Source organism: Nicotiana sylvestris, chromosome 9 (assembly GCF_000393655.2).
Source record: "Nicotiana sylvestris chromosome 9, ASM39365v2, whole genome shotgun sequence".
Taxonomy (NCBI): Eukaryota; Viridiplantae; Streptophyta; class Magnoliopsida; order Solanales; family Solanaceae; genus Nicotiana; species Nicotiana sylvestris.
The window spans coordinates 7831281-7854941 of record NC_091065.1 but is presented as its reverse complement, the minus strand read 5'-3'; the positions used below and the strand labels follow the sequence as shown (position 1 = coordinate 7854941).

General features: G+C 39.9%; 1 pseudogene; it reads left to right on the top strand.

The window, feature by feature from the left end:
* Nucleotides 1-16893: 16893 nt before the first annotated feature.
* LOC104213990 (uncharacterized) lies at nt 16894-19296 on the top strand (annotated as a pseudogene).
* The last annotated feature ends 4365 nt before the right edge of the window (nt 19297-23661 follow it).

Sequence of the window (23661 nt, the reverse complement as noted above, 5' to 3'; positions counted from 1 at the left end):
TAGGATCCTGCTTGCATTCTGTTTAAAACACTTAGTTAACTACTGATTTATGAAAAGGGTAGTAAAGCAATAATTTTCACACTGTGATATTTTCTAAATAAAATTGGCAATAGTCTCTACAACTAGAACATCATGTTTTAGGTAATACAATAATCTCCAAACTGTCTTATTGATTTGGAACAACTATTGCATCTCACTTTGGGCCTAGGAAAGCCTTAGGTAATAACTTAAATAAACTGGAACTGCCTTTGTTTAATTATCAACTATTAAAAATCAGTAGGCAAACCTGATTCAGACTTTTTTTCTAAGTCATGTAATAAATCTGGTTCTGATGTTACCACTTAAACACCCTGCTATAGGATTTTAAATTCAGACCTAACTGTGTATAAGTCATGCTGTGAATGTGAATTATTTGTGGAGGTATAACTGAGCCTTCTACTTGCTTGTATGTTTCCCCTAGTTACAATCTTGTATGTTTTTGTATGTCGCTTTAGTATTTTGCCTTTAAACCTGAGGGTCTGCCTAGAACCTTCGTCTGATAGGAATATGAGTCCTAAATTCCTCCAAGAATGATAGGAAGGGACGGGTAACAACATGCAAGAGGAGTCGAAGCCAACCCCTGCTTTAATTACCTTCACGAGGCGGGAAAGAGTAGATATGGATAATACCACGTGTATCCCCTCTTTTGAAGAGTGTCATACCGGGTATTGCATTGATGTGATCTATATTACAAACAAACCTAGGATACCCCCTTTATATCCATAAGTATTCTTAGATTATAACTCTTTTCAAAACCTTACTTTTTATTAATCATTTTTCAAACACTTGTGTATTTAAACTAAAATCCCCTCTTATTTGAGCCTCACTTGTTTATTTGCTAATTGCACAAATTCACAAAAAACTGTCTGGTCGGGAACCACACTAGTGGATCCTGAGGGGTGCCTAACACTTTCCCCTTAGGATAATTTCAATCCCTTACCCTATCTGTGGTTATCAAACGTAATTATAGATAAAACCATGTAGGTGCCCTAACACACCTTAAAAATCGTTAGGTGATGACTCTTCAAAAATGCAATACCCAATTCCCAAAAAGGAAATGAGTCATCACACTTCCATGAATGTCAAAACCCGGACTCCTCTCTGTAGAGGGAAAAAGGCGTCCTGACAATATGGTGACTCTGCTGGGGATTTTAGGCTTTTATCATTTTAGATTGTTCTTGTAAATTTGTACCTTCCTATGTGCAATTACTTCTTTAATTTCTTTAAAGCATTTAATTTCTTATTCAAAAGAGAAACTGACATATCTTCCTTGTTTCCTTCCTTTACTGCTGCTTTAAATTATAAAACTGCTGTATTTATCGCTTTCTTAACGTGCAAATACACGTGCCAACATGCTTTTAATTATTGCATAATAATGCTCTATATCATACTCCACTCGTGCCAAACAAATACTATAACAACGCTTGATGAGTGGTTGCTCCCTTCCTATATCATTACCCCCAAATTCGGAAAGACTTATTTGCGGTAAAACTAGTCGATCAGCAGTGTAGTCGACAGTTCCATGCCTTCACCCTTGAGTTGTCCGCTCAAGGGTACCAGTCTAAAACCCCATAGAAACCTTACTTTGTTTAAATTGTGTATGCATCATGGTCAAACCTAGTTGGGTCAGTTATGTCGTCCACATAATGATCCTTTAAGATAGCCTTGTCCAAAAAGTCCAGTGGGTTTCCCTAAACCCAAACGGACATCATCACGTTCTGTGCATTTATTGGGAGAACTAAATATTGATGTGTTGATGATAAATGTTTAAATAGTCGAGTCCAGTGGGGGTAGGATCTAACCCTTTTGTTTTGCAGAAAGTGAGGCGAGAGGTCCCCAGTTTCGGTATGGTTAACACGTCCCCGCTCTTTCTAGACTGGTGGAGGAGTCTCCATCGAATGACCAAATCAATGAGTGGAAAGAGAGGGCCGCCAAAGCTAGTGAAAAGTTGGAATATCTAGAATACAGTCTGCTGGAATTGGAAGGAAAAGTGAGGAAGAGAGTTACCGACTGCCAGAACACTATGGGAAACGAAGGAGAACACCTGGCAAAGGCATTTTTACTGGTAAACATACGCGAACTGGAGGATTTGATTAAGGATAGCATTCAACCTGAGGAAGGTCCTTCTGAGGCCAAATAGATTAGGTTTACTAGCTTTCCAAATGTAATAAGGCCAAATGCCAATAATGACTTATTATTATCTTAGTATCGTTTTAGGATTTTTCTATTTTTATGTTATGAAATGAAGCATTTATTGGCATTCGAAGTTTTCCAAATCTATTTGTCGCTAGGCCTACCTCAGGCACAAAGAGGTTCCCAAATTAAGACACGCTCTACATTCCCGCATTATGTTTTAAATATTGCAATACTTTTCATAATCCTCACTGACTTGGTTAGCTTTTGTTTTATTTTTATTTTTATTTTAATTATTCCCCTCCCCAAAGATTAGTTCGTACACTCTGGCATCATCATCTTATTTCACAAGATCCAGGGGCCCTCTACCCACTCCTCCTCTTAGTCCTATTAAAAGCAAGAACAAAGGCAAGATGAAAGATTTGAACAACATTAAGAAGGAGAACATGGCTGAACGGGTAGAGGCCACTGATGGCCAAGGTATTCGGGTTCCTAACGAGAATGTGTCACAACTTGAACAGAAATTGTTGAAATTCCAAGAAGAGCTCGATCGGGTTTGGAATCTGGCAAGCCTGTCATTTTCCCTCAGCACCCCAGATATCAACTTGCCCAACGCTCCAAACCCTACACCTCCTCAAAATATCCCAAAACATTAGAATTATCCCGCTCCTCACCATCACGCTGATCCACCAAAGAACCAATGCAACACCTGCCATACCCTAAACAACACTCCACTACTCATCCCAAAATCTCAAAACTCCGCAAACGACTATTTCCACACCTATACACCAGGCCACCATAACACTCCTATTAACATGGAGACCATGCCACACTCCACCTAACCTATCTCATGCACACCTGAATTTGATGAAAATGATCTACTTATCAGGAACTTGGCTGAGGAACTTAAGAAATTGAACGGCTGAATTCAGGGAGTCGAGGGAAGCAAAGGAATTAAGGGGCTGAACTACGAGGACCTTTGCATATAGCCTGATGTCAAAGTGCCTGAGGGGTACAAACCTCCTAAGTTCAAAATATTTGATGGTACGAGTGATCTAATGGTCCATCTAAGGACATATTGCGACAAGCTAGTTAGAGTAGGGAAGGATAAAAGGATCCGCATGAAGCTATTCATGAGGAGTTTGAAAGGAGATGCATTATCTTGGTACATCAGCTAAGATCCCAAGAAGTGGTCAAGCTGGGTAGGCATGGCGTCTGACTTTATGGACAGATTCAGGTTTAATACAGAGAACGCACCAAACATGTTCTATATCCAGAACTTGAAGAAGAAGCCTACAGAGATGTTTCGTGAGTATGCTACTCGCTGGAGGTCTGAAGCTGCTAAGGTCAGACCTGCCTTAGAAAAGGAGCAAATGAACAAGTTCTTTGTCCAGGATCAAGACCCGCAGTACTATGAACAACTGATGTTGATTGAGAACCACAAGTTCTCCGACATTATCAAACTGGGTGAAAGAATTGAAGAAGGTATTAAAAGTGGTATGGTTACAAACTTCGAGTCCCGTGGTATGTCCAAGAAAAGGGACGTATGGGCTGTGATGGTTGCACAAAGGACCAAGTCTTCTCTCAAATACCAAGCTTACCCAACACCTCCACTCACACACCAGCCAACCCTAAATTACCAAGAACCCTCACCTTCATACCAAGATCCGCCACCAACTTATCAATCATCTCCACCTGATACATATCAACCTACTTCACCCAGATATTCCCAACCCGCTCATGTCTACCAAACTTATAATGCTCAACCATCCCATTATCAATCACCTCCTACACGCCAAAACTTCCCTATACCCCGACCTAATTTTGATCGCAGACCTCCAAAATAATATACAGCCATCGCTGAACCCATCGACCAGCTGTATGAGAGGATCAAAGCTACTGGTTATGTCACCCCCATCCCTGTTGCAACCCTTGAGAATCCATCTCAGTAGGTTAACCCAAACAAGTCCAGTGCATACCAATCCAGCATGAAAGGGAACACCATCGATGAGTGCCGCTCCTTGAAAGTTAAGATACAATCTTTGATTGATAACAAGATCATTGTGGAAAATGAGCCCGCTCCAAACGTCCGCAACAACCCTCTACCAGACCATAAAGGTGGAGGTATTCACATGATTGAAGTAGAAGATGACTGGGATCTCGAGGAATCCATCGGGTTGATCGCAAAAGGTGATGACCCAAAGAAACCAACAATTACTCTCAATCCAATCATAGTCTAGATCCAACTGTCTGAGGACACTGAGGTGTATATGTCTGTATCTCTTGAGTTTGAAGCAGTGTCATCTGCAAAGACACCAGCACCAATTGAGGTTGAATTTGTGTCTCTGGCAAATGCACCCGCACCATTTGAGGTTGCAGTCTTGCCACCCAAAGCACATGTTCCGTTCGAAGTGAGGATAGTCGTGCCGGTCCTAGTGGAAGTGTCAACCATTCCGCCATTCTATAAAAATGATGTACCCTGGGACTATACAGCCGAAGCGAGAAGGAAAGGCAAGGTCAGGATTGTTGAAATTGTTGCAGCACAGGGTATGACAAGAACTGGTAGAGTCTATACCCCTGAACATCTAGCTGAATCAAGCAAGCATGCCTCCAATCGACGACCCGACATTGAGACAGGTCTGGATGACCTTGGAGGAAGATACATGCCAAGGAATATTCGTTCATTGACCAGTTAAACAAAACACCAGCCCAATAGCGGGGAAGTGGATAATAAGGTAGGACAAGTGCTAGAAAGCCATAAGATCACCTTTCATGAGGATGAGCTTTCACCTGAAGGGCTGGGGCACAACAAAACACTACACATCACCATGCAATGCGAAGATTATTTCATCACTAGAATCTTGATCGATGGAGGTTCCAGTCTTAACATTTGTCCGTTAGTAACACTCAAGAAGTTAGGTAAAGGGATGCATGAGATAAAGGATGGAGCAATCAATATAAAAGACTTCGATGGTTCTCAGAGGTCCACCATTGGTGGGATTAGTCTATGCCTACAAATGGGACCAACCTGGTTCGAGGTCGATTTCCAGGTGATAGATGTACCGACATCTTACAACTTGCTTCTAATATGGCCATGGATTCATGCTGTTGGGGCCGTAGCTTCAACGCTACATCAGGCAGTAAAATCTCAATGCAATCACTAGGAAGTGATCATTCACGGATATGGTAGCAATTGTATATACAGTCGCCAGACCATTTCGGCAATCGAGGGAAGAAGGAAGTAGGGTGGTGAAACATACCACCACATCTAATGGGTCAATGTTGTTAACAAAGACAAATGGTGGGATAAGAAAATCGAGAGTATATTGAATTCGAGTGGGTACGAACCTGGCAAAGGGCTCGGCAAAAACCTCCAAGGAATCTCTAAACCCATAAAACTCAAGAAATATGGCACTACCTTCGGTCTGGGATATGAATACACCTAGGAAGAGTTCAACAACTGGTTGCTACCATGGTGCGGTCCTTACTATCTACTAGAGCAGGCAATACCATATCTAGAGCAGACCTTCCAACAGGCCAACATTATTTATGGGTCAGATGAGGAAGAAGCACTTGCGGCAATGAAGAACTTGTTTTTAGGGGACAATGATATGGACTGTTGTGTTATTCTCGAGGAGGATGGGGAAAAAGGCCCTTCTATACAGGCTGTGAGCAGAGGGGCACACCTTAATAATTTAACCATCAGGACAACCAAAGCCCGGCGAGCTTCGGGTAGCAATGCTAAAACAAGCATCATTCACTATTTTATTTACTAAATAATTTTCTTTTCGCATTTTCAATTCCAGCAATAAGATCTTCAATGTTCAAAACTGTTATTCCATTTAAAATATTTTCGATTTTTATTATGAATTAATATTTATTACTATTATTTTCTCTCTTTATCTCACCAATATAGCATTACTATTACTTATCTTGATTAACCAATGACTGTGACATGCAATGAGACAACGCAACAAACAGACATTGATTCAGAGGAAGATGACATACCTAATGAGATTGTCAAAGAAGTTGAGAACTTTGAGAACAGACCTAAGTCCAACCTGGACGAGACCAAAATTGTCAACTTGGGAGATGCAGAAAACGTCAAGGAAACACGAATCAGTGAACACCTATCGCCATCAAAAAAGAAAGAATACATAGAATTTCTGAAGGAGTGTGAGGACATATCGCCTGGTCGTATGATGACATGACTGGTCTAAGTACGTCCATTGTGGCTCACAAACTGCCAACTGATCCAATGTGTCCACCGGTAAAGCAAAAGCTCAGAAAGTTCAAGCCTGATATGAGTCTGAATATCAAGGAAGAAGTCATCAAGCAGATCAAAGCTACGGTTCTCAAAGTAGTATAATACCCGACATGGTTAGCCAATATTGTGCTAGTTCCAAAGAAGGATGGGAAGGTCAGAGTCTATGTCGACTACCAGGATCTCAACCGGGCCAATCCGAAGGACGACCTTCCTTTGCCAAATATACACATCCTTATCGATAATTGTGCCAAGTATGAACTACAGTCATTCGTAGATTACTTTGCTGGTTATTATCAGATCTGGATAGATGAGGAAGATGCTGAGAAAATGACTTTCATTACATCGTGGGGAGTGTACTGTTACAAGATGATGCCATTCGGCCTGAAGAATGCAGGAGCTACCTACATGAGGGCCTTGACTACCATTTTTCATGACATGATACACAAGGATATAGAGGTATATATGGATGATGTTATTATCAAATCCAAGAAGGCCACTGACCACATGGAAGATCTGAGGAAGTTCTTCAATAGACTATAGAGATACAACTTAAAACTGAACCCCGCAAAGTGTGCATTCGGGGTTCCTGCTGGGAAATTGCTTGGGTTTATTGTAAGCCGACGGGGAATAGAACTGGATCCATCAAAAGTAAAAGCCATTCAAGAACTACCACCTCCAAAGAACAAGAAGGATATGATGAGTTTCCTGGGGAGGCTTAACTACATCAGTCGATTTATAGCACAGTCTATAGTTATCTGCGACCCAACCTTTAAGCTATTGAAGAAGGACGTCGCTACCAAATGGACGATGACTACCAAAAGGCCTTCGACAGAATCAAGGAGTACCTGTCAACACCACCAGTCTTAGTCCTAAGACCATTAGTACTCTACCTTGCAGTGTTGGATGGAGCTTTCGGCTATGTTCTGGGGCAGCATGATAAAACAGGGAGGAAGGAGCAAGCCATTTATTATCTCAGTAAGAAGTTCACCCCGTACGAGGCCCGGTATTCTCTATTGGAACACACCTATTATACTTTGACTTGGGTAGCTCAGAAGCTGAGACATTACTTCTGCACCTATATTACATATCTCATATCGAGAATGGATCCCTTGAAGTACATCTTTCAGAAGCCCATGCCTACCGGCAAGCTAGCCAAATGGCAAATCCTATTGAGTGAGTTTGATATTGTTTACATAACTCAGAAAGCAGTTAAGGGACAGGCACTGGCGGACCATCTTGCTGAAAACCCCATGGATGGAGGATATGAACCCTTGAAAATGCATTTTCCTGATGAAGAGGTATCATTCATAGGAGAAGCCATTGTGAAATCCTATGACAGTTGGAGAATGTTCTTCGATGGAGCAGCAAACTTCAAGGGAGTTGGCATAGGAGCAGTCCTAACATTAGAAACCGGTCAGCATTATCCGGTGTCTGCTAAACTCAGATTCCCCTGAACTAACAATATGGCCGAGTATGAAGCCCGCATCTTAGGACTCAAAATGACCATTGACATGAACGTTTAGAAGCTAATAGTGATTGGAGATTCAGACTTACTTATACATCAGGTACGAGGAGAATGGATGACCAAGAACTCCAAGATACTCCCGTATTTGCATCACGTACAGGCATTGAGAAAAAGGTTCACGAAGACGGAATTCCAGCATGTTCCTAGAATTTAGAATGAGTTTGTTGCTGCGTTGGCTACCCTATATCTATGATACAACATCCAGACAAGAATTTCATTGATCCCATTCCAGTGAAAATCCATCATTAGCCTGATTACTATGCCTATGTCGAAGAGGAAGCAGACGAAAAGCTTTGGTTTCATGATATCAAGGAATATTTGGAAAAAGGAGAGTTCACGGAGCTTGCAAATCCTACTCAGAAGCGCACACTTCGGAGATTGTCCAACAACTTCTTTCACAGCGGAGGAATCCTGTATAGGAGGACTCCTGATTTGGGACTAATAAAATGTGTTGACGCAAAGGAAACGTCTAAGCTACTAGAGGAATTTCATGCTGGGACCTGCGGCCCACATATGAATGGTTTTGTCTTAGCAAAGAAGATACTCCGGGATGGTTACTTTTGGATGACTATGGAAACAGACTGCATCCAGTATGTCCAAAAATGCCACCACTGTCAGATTCATGCAGACATGATAAAGGTACCTCCAAACGAGCTCAATGCAACGAGCTCAATGTGGCCATTTGCCGCCTGTGGAATGAATGTTATTGGACCAATCAAGCCTGCCACTTCCAATGGACACAAGTTTATCCTGGTATCCATTGGCTATTTCACCAAATGGGTTGAAGCGGCATCTTACAGAGTAGTGACTAATAAAACCGTGGCAGACTTTATCCACGACCACATAGTTTGTCGATTTGGACTCCCAGAGTCAATCATTACTGATAACGACTCCAACCTCAATAGCGACTTGATGAAAGCTATGTGTGAAACCTTAAGATCAGACACAAGAATTCCACAACCTACAGGCCTCAGATGAATGAAGATGTAGAAGCTGCCAACAAGAATATCAAGAAGATATTGAGGAAAATGATAGAGAAGCATAAACACTGGCATGAGAAGTTATCATTTGCTCTACTGGGGTAACGCACCACAGTACGCACATCAACCAGGGCAACCCTTTATATGCTGGTTTATCGTACAAAGGCTATCATTCCCGCTGAGGTATAAATTCCTTCCCTAAGGATCATACAAGAAGTTGAGCTCGACGACGTAGAGTGGGTAAAAAGTCGTTATGAGAAACTAGCCCTTATAGACAAAAAAAGAATGAACGTAGTTTTCCAGGGTCAACTCTACCAGAACAGAATGTCCAGATCCTTCAACAAAAGAGTCAAGCCAAGACAGTTCACACTGGGGCAGCTGATGTTGAAGAAACTTTTTCCGCATCAAGATGAAGCCAAAGGAAAGTTCTCTCCCAACTGGCAGGGTCCATACATGGTTCATCGGGTTTTGATAGGAAGAGCCCTCATACTTGCAGAAATGGACGGAGAAGTCTAGCCAAAGCCGATCAATTCAGATGCAGTCAAGAGTTACTATGTGTAATCTTTATGCTTTCCTTATATGATGTAAATTAAACTACGCCTGACCTGATTCCCGTTTAAGAGGGGATACGTAGCCAGCCCTATGGGTTCGGTCACAACTCAATAAAATTCCGTAGCAAGAGAGATTGCAATGTCCCGAGCTACGTCATAGTCATCGGTTCATCTAAAAATTATTTTTATTATACACTTATGTCATATTTTTACAAAATCATGCATGTGTATTATTGAAACTGCTTTGTCTAGAAATGCTACCCCAATAATACAGATGGTATCACCAGATCAAAGCCGAACGAGTCAAGCAAAGCCAGCAGGGATACGAACTAACCTTCCCCTTTGCAAAACTTATGATTTTTCTTTAGATGCAGGCACTAGGATTGCGAAATCATTAAACATACTGTACGCCCATGGAACAAACATTGTTCAAGAATACGACTCTTCGAACCATTGCACTTGCCAACATTTGCTATCAGCACACACAAGAAATGCTCTGTAGTCACAATGCTCCCAGTAATTACAATGCCGCAATCTTCCATCAGCTAAGAAAACTCTACTGTCATTTGTTACTTTATTTTTGTATAAGGTTACCATTCTGCCTTTCAATTTGCATAAGGCTACCATTCTGCCTTCCGAGAGTAAATGCTATCCCTATCTGCATTGCATAAGGATACCATTCCGCCTTCCGATTTGCATAAGGCTACCATTCTGCCTTCCAATTTGCATACGACTACCATTCTGCCTTCCGAGGCTAAACGCTGTCTCCATCTGCATTTGCATTGCATAAGGCTACCATTCTGCCTTCCGAGACTAAACGTTGTCTCCATTTGCATCTGCATTACATAAGGCTACCATTCTGCCTTACAATTTGCATAAGGCTACCATTATGCCTTCCAATACTAAGCATTGTCTCCATCTGCATTCTTGTATAAGGCTACTATTCTGCCTTTCGAGACTAAACACTGTCTCCATCTGCATTTCTGCACAAGACTATCATTCTGCCTTCCGAGGCTAAGCTCTACCTCCCATTTTTCTTCGAACCAAGCACTATTTGTCTCGCTTTTCTTATGGACTAAGCTCTGCCCTTCAATTCGCAAGACTAAGCTCTGTCTTGTCCGCATCATACTACTTCATCTTTCATGGGCTGAAATATCGCCAACTCATCCAATGGCGTCATCGATCGGAGGCACCATCTTCATAGCCCAAGAACACCATGTCATGGTCTGAGGATCTCTTTCAATATTTTGCATATTATTATTCAAAGGCATCATGGTTCGGAGGCACCATCCTCATAGCCCGAGAGCATCATTTCATGTCCTATAAATCCTTTATCATACGCTTCATGGACCAGGACATCATGGTCTAAGGACGTCATCCTCATCGTCCAAAGACAACATTCATGGTCCAATGGGAATTTGCATCATGTTTAAATCTATGCACAATATAATGCTTGTATTGCTTATTTGCAGGTAAGACGACAAGCAACGACCAACTCGGCAGGAGTGGTTTTGCTCCAGTACCCGCAGCCATACCAAACTTAACCATTCCCGTAAACCTATCACTCACCCGGCTCTAGATATTGTGTCCGTTCTTAAAAGTCTCCATCGGCATACTCCGCCGACGGATCCTGAACTACATACAGCTTGATTCCTGTAAAACCAGGGATATGTAGGCAACTCAGAAGCTAGGGTTTGGCCTAAATCTTCTTCAAACCATTTCGCTCGGTCAAAATTGGCCATCATTTCTTTACCTGTAAACTCTTTTATTCTTCCCGAATAAAGAGGGGCAGTTTTTGATACCCAATTTTTTTCTATATATTTTCAATATGTAAAATACCTTCAAAATGTTGCATATATAAGAATGTCCAAGGGTTTTATTATTTTTCCATATTTTTAAAGATTTTTTAATTGATTTATTTCCCTTTTTTATCCATAAAATCCCAATAATTATTTCCAAAATTATTATTTTTCGTAATTCTTCTATTTTATTTTTATAATTATTATAAAATATGGCTAAAGTAATTTTTACATACTTTTACAATTTCATTTAGTTTTTTTAGGCTAAATTGTACATAATTGCAATATTAGCCCTTTCAAGGTTTAATTATGTTTTATACACACAAAATTGGATCCTGTATTTTTAAATTGTTATTTATGTGTTATAAATCATTTTATCCTTTAAATTCATTTTCAAAAACCATTTACTATTTTTTATAATTTAAAACAAAAAAATGGCTATTTAAATTTTAGCCAAATTGGCTATCAAATCTAACCCAAATCAAAACCCATTCCCCGACCAATTTCTAATTAAACCCGACCCTAACCCTTTTAAACCCTACCCAAACCTAGATCCCTACCTACCCTATCTAATCTAGGCGTTGATCATTCAGATCAACGACCACCATTCCACCTGCCTAAAATAAACCCAAACGACCCCCTTAACCTAATTCATTTCCACCAATACACCGCCCTTGAATCCCCTTCCTCTCCAATTCTCTCTGCAACCTCATCCAAACCCTAGCCGCCGCCGCCCAAATTAACCCTAATCCCCTTTGATTCTCACTCAATCCATGGACTCCCATGGCTATTTGAGACGTATACCGATCTCCTATGTCTCTTGGTTACCTGTTTTCGTGATTTCATGGAAATATCTTGAAGAGATCTAGTCCATACTTTGCTCAACTTCTATCCATGGTCTTTTCCCGGCCATCCATGGTTGTTCAAGTCAGATCCATGGCTTTTCCGGCTAGATCGGTAACTTTTTGAAGTTTTTCTCATTTTCTCTAGGTTCTCTGAAACCCTAGTTTTAAGAGCCTTCCGATTTTCTTTTAGATCTGCCTTAGATCTGTGCTTGTTATGAATCTCTTGGTGTTTTTCTCAAAAAGGTTTTCGATTTCTTTCAAAGTGACTCTTTGTCTTCAACAATTAGGGATTTCTTAACCTATTTTTTTTTTTTAAAAAAAAAGACTTCTTCTCCGATTTTCAATGTTGTCTTATGATTTCACTATGTTTAAATGGTTTGTTTATGTTCTTCTTCTACCTGGTTTGTTGTGTTGAAAACCCTAAGTATCTTTGGTTTATCCGGGGTTCTGGAACTGTCTTTGTTTGTTTTGTATGTATACTTGTTTCGATTGAGTTCTTTGTGTTTAGATCCTTTTCTTTGTAGACTGATTCTGAGTTCTTACCATTTTTTTAACTCGACTTTGTTAAACCCCTAATGTCTTAAAGGTTTTCCTCTCTTATTACTGAGAGTTTTTAAAAAAGATCTCCTTTACCTGTTACTATGTGTTAGATTCGTTTCTTCATTTTTGGTTCTATGTGACTACTTGACTTGTTGATTACCATGCTTCGAGTAGTCCTTATCTTGCTCATGTCACCTTTATATGATTGTGTTTATCTAGTTTGCTTCTTTTGTCAATATGTTTGACCCTGCATGTCTGATACGCCTGTTCATTCTTTTCTATTTATATATCGAAGTGTAGAATCATGACTCCTTCATGATTGATCTTGATTTCCTTAAGTTACGGTTTGATTGCAAGGTTTTCTTATAAACCCTTAATTTTACTCATTTGTATAAATTGATTGATTTCTTTCCTATATTTGCTGTGATGTTTCACCCCTACTGAATCCTTTCCCCAATTAAGTATATTCTGTACCTAGACTCAATTATATACTCTATATTCTTACTATCCCTTATATGGTCAGAAATCAATCTTCCTCAAATTGATTTTCTTTCCTTAATTATCCATATTGATATCTGTTAAGAAGTAATTCCTTGATTAAAAGGAAGTACTTGTATTAATGGGATTCCGATTGTGATTATTTCCATATTTGTGTTAAACCTTTACTTGTTACCTTATTTTCTACTCATTTTCAAAGCTATAAATATCAAACCCTCTCTTCTCTAAAGACACGAACAACTGAGTTCAAAAATGCGCACTTACACAATCAAACTCTATTTCTTTCTCTACTACTTGTGCTACTGCCTTGTCTAGCCGGCTAAAAGCCAAGGCTAGACTGTAGAACTCTCATTGCTTTACTTTTTTTACACTTTGCTCCTTCAACTAGTATGTTCCCAATTTAAATTCTGAAACTCAACTCTATGTGTTCCCTTGTTTGTCAATCCTTGTCTCTTTCTGCACTAAATTAATGGCTTATGTAGATAAATTGCACCTTTTGTTTACTGCTTTACTCAGAATCCTTAAAATTCTGCCCTCCTTTGTTCCAAATGTGATCAGCATGTTTACTTGTTCATGTTTATGTCCCTCAACTGGCATGTCTCCTAATGTACTTGATTCATGACTAATTATGTGTTTCTGATTTGGGTCCTCTATGTCCTCAACCCCCTATTTCCCTATTTGTAACTGCTAAAGTTGTACTGTGGACCTATTCTGCATGTGTTGATTCCCTGCCCTTTTCAAAACTATTTTCCCCTAAGCAACTCTTCTGTTGTTGTTGCAAATTTACTTCAAACCAATAATTTTTCAAAATTGTTTTCCAACTCAACTCTCTTGAATCTATGTCAAGCACTCTCACACGTACTCTTAGAATACTAGGTTTTGCCCCTTTTGTGTGAGCCTTGCTTTGGGACCCTTGGGCTCCCTCTGAACCTGGACACATAAGAGCTGGCCCTTCCACACTGCACTCACTCCCTTGGTTATGAAATCTGGGTATGAGCACTGCCCGAGATCCCTTGAGGCCTTTAAGAAACTCTGACACACCCAGATATGAGAAAGGCTTGGGTACAATATTGGCATTTGAGGTGGTTTATTACATAACTAAGAGAGGAAGTCAGAATCAGGCTTCCTATAGTTGTAACTTCTTATTTTTCCTTTCTTATGTAATTCTATCACATGGTTTGTAATAATTTGTAAACAAGTATTGGGGTGGCTAGTGAAAAGGGATGGAAAAATATGCATGCTATAGTTGTTAAAGGGTAGAAAGCATGCTATTTGGTTTATATTCCTAATTGTGCAATAGAAACCATGTTTAGGATTCATACCTGCATTAGAAAACAATATTCTTAGGATTTATGTTTTCTTGCTTCAGCACTTCATTCATTAGTCCATGCTTTATGTCTATCACTTAGAAATCCTGATCCTAGGGCAATAACAATACTGGTATAAACAATTGTTATTTCAAAAATTCTGCAACTCTTGTGTACATTTATAAATCATGCCTTAGGGATTCAGTTTTCAACAACCTTGTAATTTGCATGTGCATATTAGATACCATATTCTTGGATCCTGTTTGCATTATGTTTAAAACACTTAGTTTCTGAATAAAATTGGCAATAGTCTCTACAACTAGAACAACATGTTTTAGGTAATAAAATAATCTCCAAACTGTCTTAATGACTTGGAACAACTGCTGCATCTCGCTTTGCGCCTAGGAAAGTCTTAGATAATAACTTAAATAAACTAGAACTGCCTTTGTTTAATTTTCAACTGTTAAAAATCAGTAGGCAACCCTGATTTGGACTTCTTTTTTGAGTCATGTAATAAATCTGGTTCTGATGTTACCACTTAAACATCCTACTTTAGGATTTTAAATTCAGACCTTAACTGTGTATAAGTCATGCTGTCAATGTGCATTATTTGTAGAGGTATAACTGAGCCTTCTACTTGCTTATATGTTCCCCCTAATTGCAGTCTTGTATGTTTTTGTATGTCGCTTTAGTATTTTACCTTTAAACCTGAGGGTCTGCCTAGAACCTCTATATTATAGGAATAGGAGTCCTAAATTCCTCCGGTACTGATAGGAAGGGACGAGTAACAACAAGCAATAAGAGTCAAGACCAACCCTCACTTTAGTTACCTTCACGGGGCGGGAAAGGATAGATATGAATATGATGACCGGTGCGCTAATACCACGTGTATCCCCTCTTTTGAGGAGTGTCATATCGGGTATTGCATTATGTGATCCATATTACAAACAAACCTAGGACACCCTCTTTATATCCATAAGCATGCTTAGATTATAACTCTTTTCAAAACCTTGCTTTTTATTAATCGTTTTTCAAACACTTGTGTATTTAAACTTAAATCCCCTCATATTTGAGTCTCACTTGTTTATTTGCTAATTGCACAAATTCACAAAAACCTGCCTGGCCGGGAACCATACTAGTGGATCCTGAGGGGTGCCTAACACATTTCCTTTAGGATAATTTCAAGCCCTTACCCTATCTCTGGTTATCAAACGTAGTTATAGATAAAACCCTGTAGGTGCCCTAACGCACCTTAAAAATCGTTAGGTGTTGACTTTTCAAAAATGCAATACCCAATTCCCAAAAAGGAAATAAGTCATCACACCTCGATGAATGTCGAAACCCGGACTCCTCTCCACGGAGGGAAAAAGGGGGTGCGACTGGTGGCCCGAGAGGAAGCTAATACCCGAGATTAAATTCATCACCTGAGACCTTTTGCCTCACAACCTCAATATGTTGATGCATTTCAGAGAGAAAGTTGAATAGGATTATTTCATAGGCCACGTGGAGGATGCCAATGAGCACTTGGTGAAGGAGTTCTACACTATTGTTTCCCACATCAAAAAGGGCACCACAGTGACCAAAGAGAGGAACTTGAAGGTGAAATTTGATGGCAAGATAGTAAATGATTACCTGGGCTTCCTGGTGGAGGATGACTCATTGTATTTGGAGAAAATGGCATCGGGTGAGGCTTCTCGTCATTGGTTGGTAGAGTACTTGGCAATCCCAGGTACCACCCCCGATTGGTTGACTATAGGAGTGAAGATTCTGAAAAGGACGCTGAACTTTGAAGCTAAAGGGTCCGAAACATTTGTGTGTAGCAGGCTAGACCCTACCTCCCACGACAACTCACTTCCTATCCACCGGGCTATGTTGGTGGCATTGATCATGGCGGGGTACCCAATTAACATCGGGAATGTGATGTCCCAAGTAATTACATGGGTGGTGAACGAAGGTGACTGCTCTTATCCCTTTCCCAACTTCCTGACCATGTACCTTGAGGATTTAGATGTGGAGAAGTGGAAATTTGATATGAAAGTGAAAGCAAAGGCACCGTTCTCCTGGTACATCCTGCAGGGTGATGACAACCCTAAATTCAAACACTACAAGGGCAAAGCCACTACTTTAACTGGCCTGTCTGAAGAGCCAGTAGTGGTAGTGGCTCCTACTCAGCCTCCTTCCACCACGACAGACATGGCCCTAGGACCCTATACTTCTTCAACTCCAGACATTCCATCATCCACTGCATACCCCTTGACTGCCCACCGCTTGAACCAGATCCTCGCCAACATCAACAACTAGATGCAGACAACTTCTAAGTTGTCTGTACTATCTACTACGATGGCAGCCTAGTCAACACCCCCTCTGCCATAGGTCCCACAGTCCATTGAGGACACTCTGAAGGAAATTATGGACAACCAGAAAAAGCTCATAGATGTTGTTGACTCTCATAGAAAGGCATTGAAGGAGATTGGTAGGGAGGCAAAATAAATGAGAAAGACTCGGGCTTCAAAAGAGTCGGTGAAAGAGCTAAGGGTAGAGGTAGAGAGGTTGAAGGCGAATCACCTGCCTTTAGATTTGTTATTGCATGACCCGACGCTAGCAGCCCAGCCCCAGCCAGATCAGGAGTTAGAGAGGCCACCTAAGAGGAAAAGGGTGATTCCCCGTTCTGACGATGTAGTCATACAGTTAGAGGACCCGCAGGGCGGTTCCTCCAGCATGCCCCAGGACTCAGTCCAGGACCAGGTCCCGGTGGAGCCACAAATAACAGGGAGTCAGTCAGAGGTTCCCGAGCAGACAGAGGACCCAGGGACCCAGACTCAGGATCCTATGCAGACAGAGGGCCCATAGGGAGTTTCTTTTTCCTCTCTTTCCTTATTTTATGCTTATTTTGGTTAGCTGGCATTGAGGACAATGTCGACTTTCATTTGAGGGAGTAGCCCTATTTGGATATTTGGATGACTGTATATATGACAGTAGTTTATGCTTTCTTTCTTTTTATCTTTGGTATGTATATAATTTAATCATTTCATTGCATTATTCGTACTTTTTACTTTGGGTCTTTATATAAGTTACGTTCTTATGTATATATTCATTCTCCCTATTGTATATTCGACTAAATCCCCTCTTATACATATTCATTTTACTTTCTGCATTTTTCCTTTCTTAGCTTCTTATTTTATGTTCGTAGCTTCTTATTTTGAGTTTTTACAATAAGCCTTTGGTTTTCTTAATGCCACGATTCTTTCCAAAGGTGGAATTTGTGTGAACCGAGTGGCTCTTCCCGATGATGGATGATATGACAACCTTCTTAAGGGTTTGAATCTGTTTTCTTTTTGCTTTTTAGTAGTTAGTTGTTATGGGTGCCTCAAGCAAAGCATCACTTGGGCCTAACACATTTGCCTTTGATCCTATGGTCAAAAACAAATTGTTGTATATAGGATGGTGAAAGTTGTGACCTTGAGAGTCTTGTGTTGGATGATAATCATCCAGTGGTTTTTCGGGACCATCGTGTTGCTCAAATCTTAGCTAAGGTTATTATGGGCCCTTGACTCTATTTCTTTAGCAATCCCATAGCTTGTGTGGTGAGAATTTGAATTGCAAGTCCAAGTCTTGAGCCATTGGTCTAGAACTTGCCCTGAATGTTTGTCTAGGTGAAATCCTAAGTGTAATTGGACTTGAGACGTGATTATAGGCTCTCCTTGATTGGAATGATATCTTGAACACTTCCATAGCCTACCAGTGATAAAATCCCTAGTCAACCCTTTTGAGCCGTAGACTTTTTTCTTTCAAAAATCACGATACAAACCTTTACCCGTTCTAAAAATACCCTCTATTGGCACCCGATCTTTTCTTAGCACATAGCAAAAGCATAAGTTTGGGGGGAGAGACGAGGAATGCAACAACTTGGTAAAAGGTACAAGATGAAGAAAAGAAAAGGCAATGAAAAAGAAAGAAAATCAAAAAGACAAAAAGAATGATCAATATAGAAAATAATGAAGGGATTCAATAATAGTAAAAAGATGAAAGGTGTGGAAATTGAGAAAGGAGAAAAAGATTTGAAATGAACAAGAAAGAGTGATAATGTGTCTCTCTAACCCCTTATAAAGAAGTTAAAGGACTTTAAAAGTCAAGAGAATATGTGCCAAAATGAAGCAAAAAAAGTGCTAAAGGGAAGATGGAATTTACTTAGACCCGGAAGACACTTCTGATCAACACTGTACCATTTTTTATGACAAGGACAAGGTCGAGCTTTTAGAAGGGGGAACGTTTTGGTTGTCTGAATCACCTTCGGTGCCCGAAAGCATGTCTTGGGGTTCTACAGTACAGTGCACTGCAACGTGGGCAATTCCAGCTTAAAGGAGTTGAGCCACCAGGTTTTTCATTTCAGATTGTTAATACAACAATGGATGAGTTCAGTCCTTGTGCTCGAAGGCGAGGTGCTTTGCTTACCTGGCAGCATATTGCATCCTTACCCCCTAGCTTACCGGTCGTGTACTATGGAGGATTTAACACCCAAAAGAAATCCACTACGGGCCATTTTCTTCTTGGGATATCTAGAGAGCATGGAGTTGTTGGTGACATGAGAGACGCTTGGCCCAATGTCGTGTGAGGAAAAATGTATCCCTTATATGGACGTATCATGGATTCAAAGGTGCGAAGCAGGGACCTCTTGAGTTCCTCAAGTTAGTATTTCGAGCACTTTGTCTGTGCTGGGATCGTCAAACTCAGGATCTGCATGTGGACTGGATCCTTTGCAGAGGCAGATCTCTAATACCCGTCTCGTTTGAGATCCAGGTGCCCGAGTGGTAGAGTGAGGGTCCTCAGCTGATTCAGAGGTTGCCGGAGATTTCAAGGTCATGTGGCAAGGTTATCTGAAGCATTCGGGTAATTGTCGACCACAATGGGCTATCATATCAACGCAGCAAGGTAGAAGGACAAAACAGGATGAAGCACATGCAAGGATATCACCAGAAATCAGTTCAATAAGCTACAGTTCCGGATGTTCACACTGGAACTGGGACGCTTTGGACTGGAGATACAATGTCGACATGGACTCACTTGGGTTGTTTTTACAATTACAAAATTTTAGTAGGCATAATGTGATATCAATTTGAGTATTATGCTCAATTTTGATAGTACGTTACATTAGAGTGCAAAGTCTATTTCCTTTCATTGAAAGAAGACAATGACAATTTCCTAATTGTTGTATTTTTCTTTTCTGTTATTAATAAAAAAACTAGCCCTAGGTGCTTGCCTAGTGGATTGAAAAAAAAAATGTACTTAGACCAAACATTTCCTACCCTGAACTAAAAAACCTTCACTATGTCTCCACAAAAGCCCTATATGATCTTGAGTTGAATGAAGCTTACATTAGTGGTGACTCATATAAGGGGCAAGCATATGGTACTTAGAGCCGGACTTGTGACTTTTCTTTGAGAAAGATGAGTGTATGTTTGCTTAGGGACTTGTGACTAAGTGCTACAATCCTAAAGGTGAGGTTTGCTTAGGGAGAGTTGAGGATGTGTGAGTTTGGGTTCCACAATGACCAAAGTAATAGAAAGAGTTTCTTTGATATGTTGAGTCAACTCTTGATGCTCTTGTGTCGCACTAAATCCATAGTGCTTAAAAGAGTGAATGTTGTTAATGATTCATTTGAAATGAGGGCAATTGTTAGTCCCAATTGATGCTAGATGAGGTCACTTTAGGTCAGCTGAATGTTCTTGGATTTACTCTTAAGGGGTGGGTCTTATTTTATTTGCTTGAGGACAAACAAAATCTTAAGTTTGGGGGAGTTGATAACTAAGGATTATGAAGCATTTTACACTCCTTATTACTTGAGTTTTGATTAGAAATGTGTGCAAAATAGTCTCAAAAGCTTACATGTTGTACTTGATTGCAGGGTTTGGCCAACAACGTGACAATTTGTCAAAACCAGCTCAAAAAGGAGTGAAACATGCGCAAGTACCAAGAACAAGTCCAAGCACAGTGTAATAGGACTAATGCGGCCGCACCCCATTCTATGCGGTCCGCAAAGAAGAAGTTCAGAGAGGTGCTATTTTTAAGACTCAAGCATTGTGGCCGCAAAGCAATTTGTGCGGACCGTAATGGACTCAATGCAGCCGCACTCGATATTTTGCAATACGCAAAAGCTGGAGTTCAGAGAGTTACAAATTTGAGGATTATTGCCAATGTGGTCCATGGTCCTTTTTGTGTGGACCACAATAGAAGCCACCCAGGCCGCGGTGCATTTTGTACGGCCCGCGGTGGCCAAGTTAAGAGATCAGAAGTTTTAAGCCAAGAGCCTCAGTGCGGCCGCACTCGATTTTGTGCGGACTGCACTACCCCCACAGGGATATTTTTGTCTAAAAAATTCGGCCTAGTATAAATAGTTTTTTTCCCATATTTAGGTCATGAGTTGTACTTATAAGCAGAGTTGCGCTCGTGAACAATGTCCTTTTACCATGTTGAGTAATTTTACAATAGTTTTATCATTGAATCTTCAAGTTTTAGTTAGTAATTAAATGTTATGGGGTTTTCTTCATCTATTTCTTTATTTTCTTCTATTATTATGAGTAGCTAGATCCATTAGATAGGGTTGTGGCTCAACCCTATGTGGGTATTTGATAGGTCTTGTGTTTTAAGGTTTGAATGTCTATGAGTGTTTGATATTTGGACTAATTTATGGTTGTAATGTTGAATTAGTGGTTGCAAACACTAATTTATGCCTTTTTGACTTGGGATCTTCTTGAGAAAGAGAGCCTAAGTCTAGGAAAATTAGTCAAACAAGGAATTGGAGCGTATTCAAGAGATTGATAGCCCCAATTAAAGGGATAAACCTAGAGATAGTAATACCCCACTTGAACCTCCATTACTTGCACAAATTGTCATACCCAATTGGTTTGAGAAAGTTAATAAGGGCAAAAACACTCAAACTACCGAGAGGTATAGAGTGAGAAGTATCGTGCAATGGTTATATCGTAATCCCCAAATATGACAACCTAGCCTTAGACTCTAGAACCCGTCAAGTATCCACCTAGGAGAAAGTCGCTTCCCTAGTGCCTTTGAACTATTTAGACAACCTTCAAATATCTTACTCTTAGCTTAATTTAGCATCCAATTAGTATAAAATTTAGAAGTAATATCAAAACCAACTATGTTTATAAGTATAATTAGGAACAATTATGCATCTCTAATTTAGATATAAACTCAATTACCATTTGTAGCTCCCTGTGGAAATCGATCCCGACCTTTCTCGGGTAAAAGCTGCTTCGACCACTCTTGCAACTTTGTAGCAGTGCAGGGTTGGCCTTGATCACGTACCTACTAGCTATGCCTATGTCTGGGTAGTTTTAGATTTGCATCATGCCTTGTTGCTAATGCTATTTGATTTATGGTTATTGTTTGCCTTGAGAAGAAGTAAGATTGAAGTTGTGTAATAATTGTCTTGAAAAGAATTTAAATTGAGGAATTTAAGATTTAACAATTTTCATTTGAACTTCGTATTTTCAAAAAGAATTGAGGAATATTATAATAACTTAAGAAATCTATGTGTAACCGAATCGCAATTATATTTAAAGAGCGGGGTAAATTTTCACTACTCTCATGGGAGTGGGTCGTTTGCCTCGACAGGTTAAATAGATGTATCTATGGTTCACGCCGTTCGATCCTTGACAGTGCACAGTTTATATTTATATGTTGGTTCGTGCCATTCGACCCTCGCTTGTGCACAATTTATATTTATATGTTGAATGGGGTCGTACGACCTCGACATGATTTGCGCATGATTTATTTAGTTGCTTTGGAAATTTATAGTAACTAATATTGCTTCATCAACATGATATACAAATGATAAATGATGAAAATAAATTTGAAAATCTCCTATTAACAAAAGAATTATTTACTTGCTTCATGCTACTGAGTTACAGTCGTTTTATAAATATCCTTGATTAATTATATTATCGGTATATTATTGTTGGCCATATAAAGTGTCGGAGTCGACCTCTCATTACTACTTCTTCGAGGTTAGATTGGATACTTACTGGGTACGCATTATTTTCGTACTCATACTACACTTGATGTATATTTTATTGTACGGACACATGTATGTCTAGTGACTTAGTGGGCGCAGCGGCATGGTTGATACAGGGACTTAGGTGAGATGCATCTTATGTTCCGATCCGTAACCAGTAGAGTCTCCTTTAGAGTATTTATATTTTTCTTTCCTGTCCAAATTTATATTCCGGACATATGCTGTATATTATTTTATTTTTCCTAGTAGATGCTCATGCACTACGACACTAGGTTTTGGGATGATTATGGGTTATTTAGCATTGATATTGTTAAAAATATTTTTATTTATTCTGAATTTTCCACCTTCTACTATTTAATTGGAGGAAATCTATGATTTCAAAATTATTAAATGAGACTTAAATTAAGTATTTAATTGTTGGCTTTCCTGATAGCGGTATCCGGAACTATCACGACCTTTAATGGATTTTGGATCGTGACAACATGGTATCCGAGAACTAGGTTCACTTAGGTCTCACGAGTCATGAGCGAGTCTAGTAGAGTATTGCAGATCGGTACATAGACGTCTGTACTTATCTTCAAGAGGCTACATGGTTGTTAGGAGAACATTCTTACTTTATTCCTCATCGTGCGATTTGATTCCTTTGAGGCTTATGCCTTTGTGTCTTTCCTATTCAATCTTATTCGATGTGAAACGCTTGTTATAAATCGGGAATTGAGGAATTGTAATGGTGCTACTGATGTGGTGTAGGATGTTTCTCCCTGCGTACTTGATTGAGTTATTGTTGTCGCCTTGCGGAAGGCCGTTCTATCATTTTAGCTTAGTATCAGTATTACCTAAGGATTTGAGATTTGGCATTGAGTGTTATAATGATTCGTGCATTGATATCGCTTAGTATTGGTGTAGTGGTAGGGTGTTTACCTTAGCATTGAAGTAGTGAATAATTTGAAAAGAGGTTTGCTCAGTGCAAGATTCAGAGATTCGGTATTTTTATTTTCGATGGAGGAAAGGCAATCACACTATGAAGGTTCAGGTTTTGGTTGATAGAGTGACAAGACTTTGTATTTTCGAGCGTGGCAGAATTTTCATCAGTACTGTAGTGTCGTCTCCATCGATCGAATGTGTTAAGTTCGTCAGTTTTATGG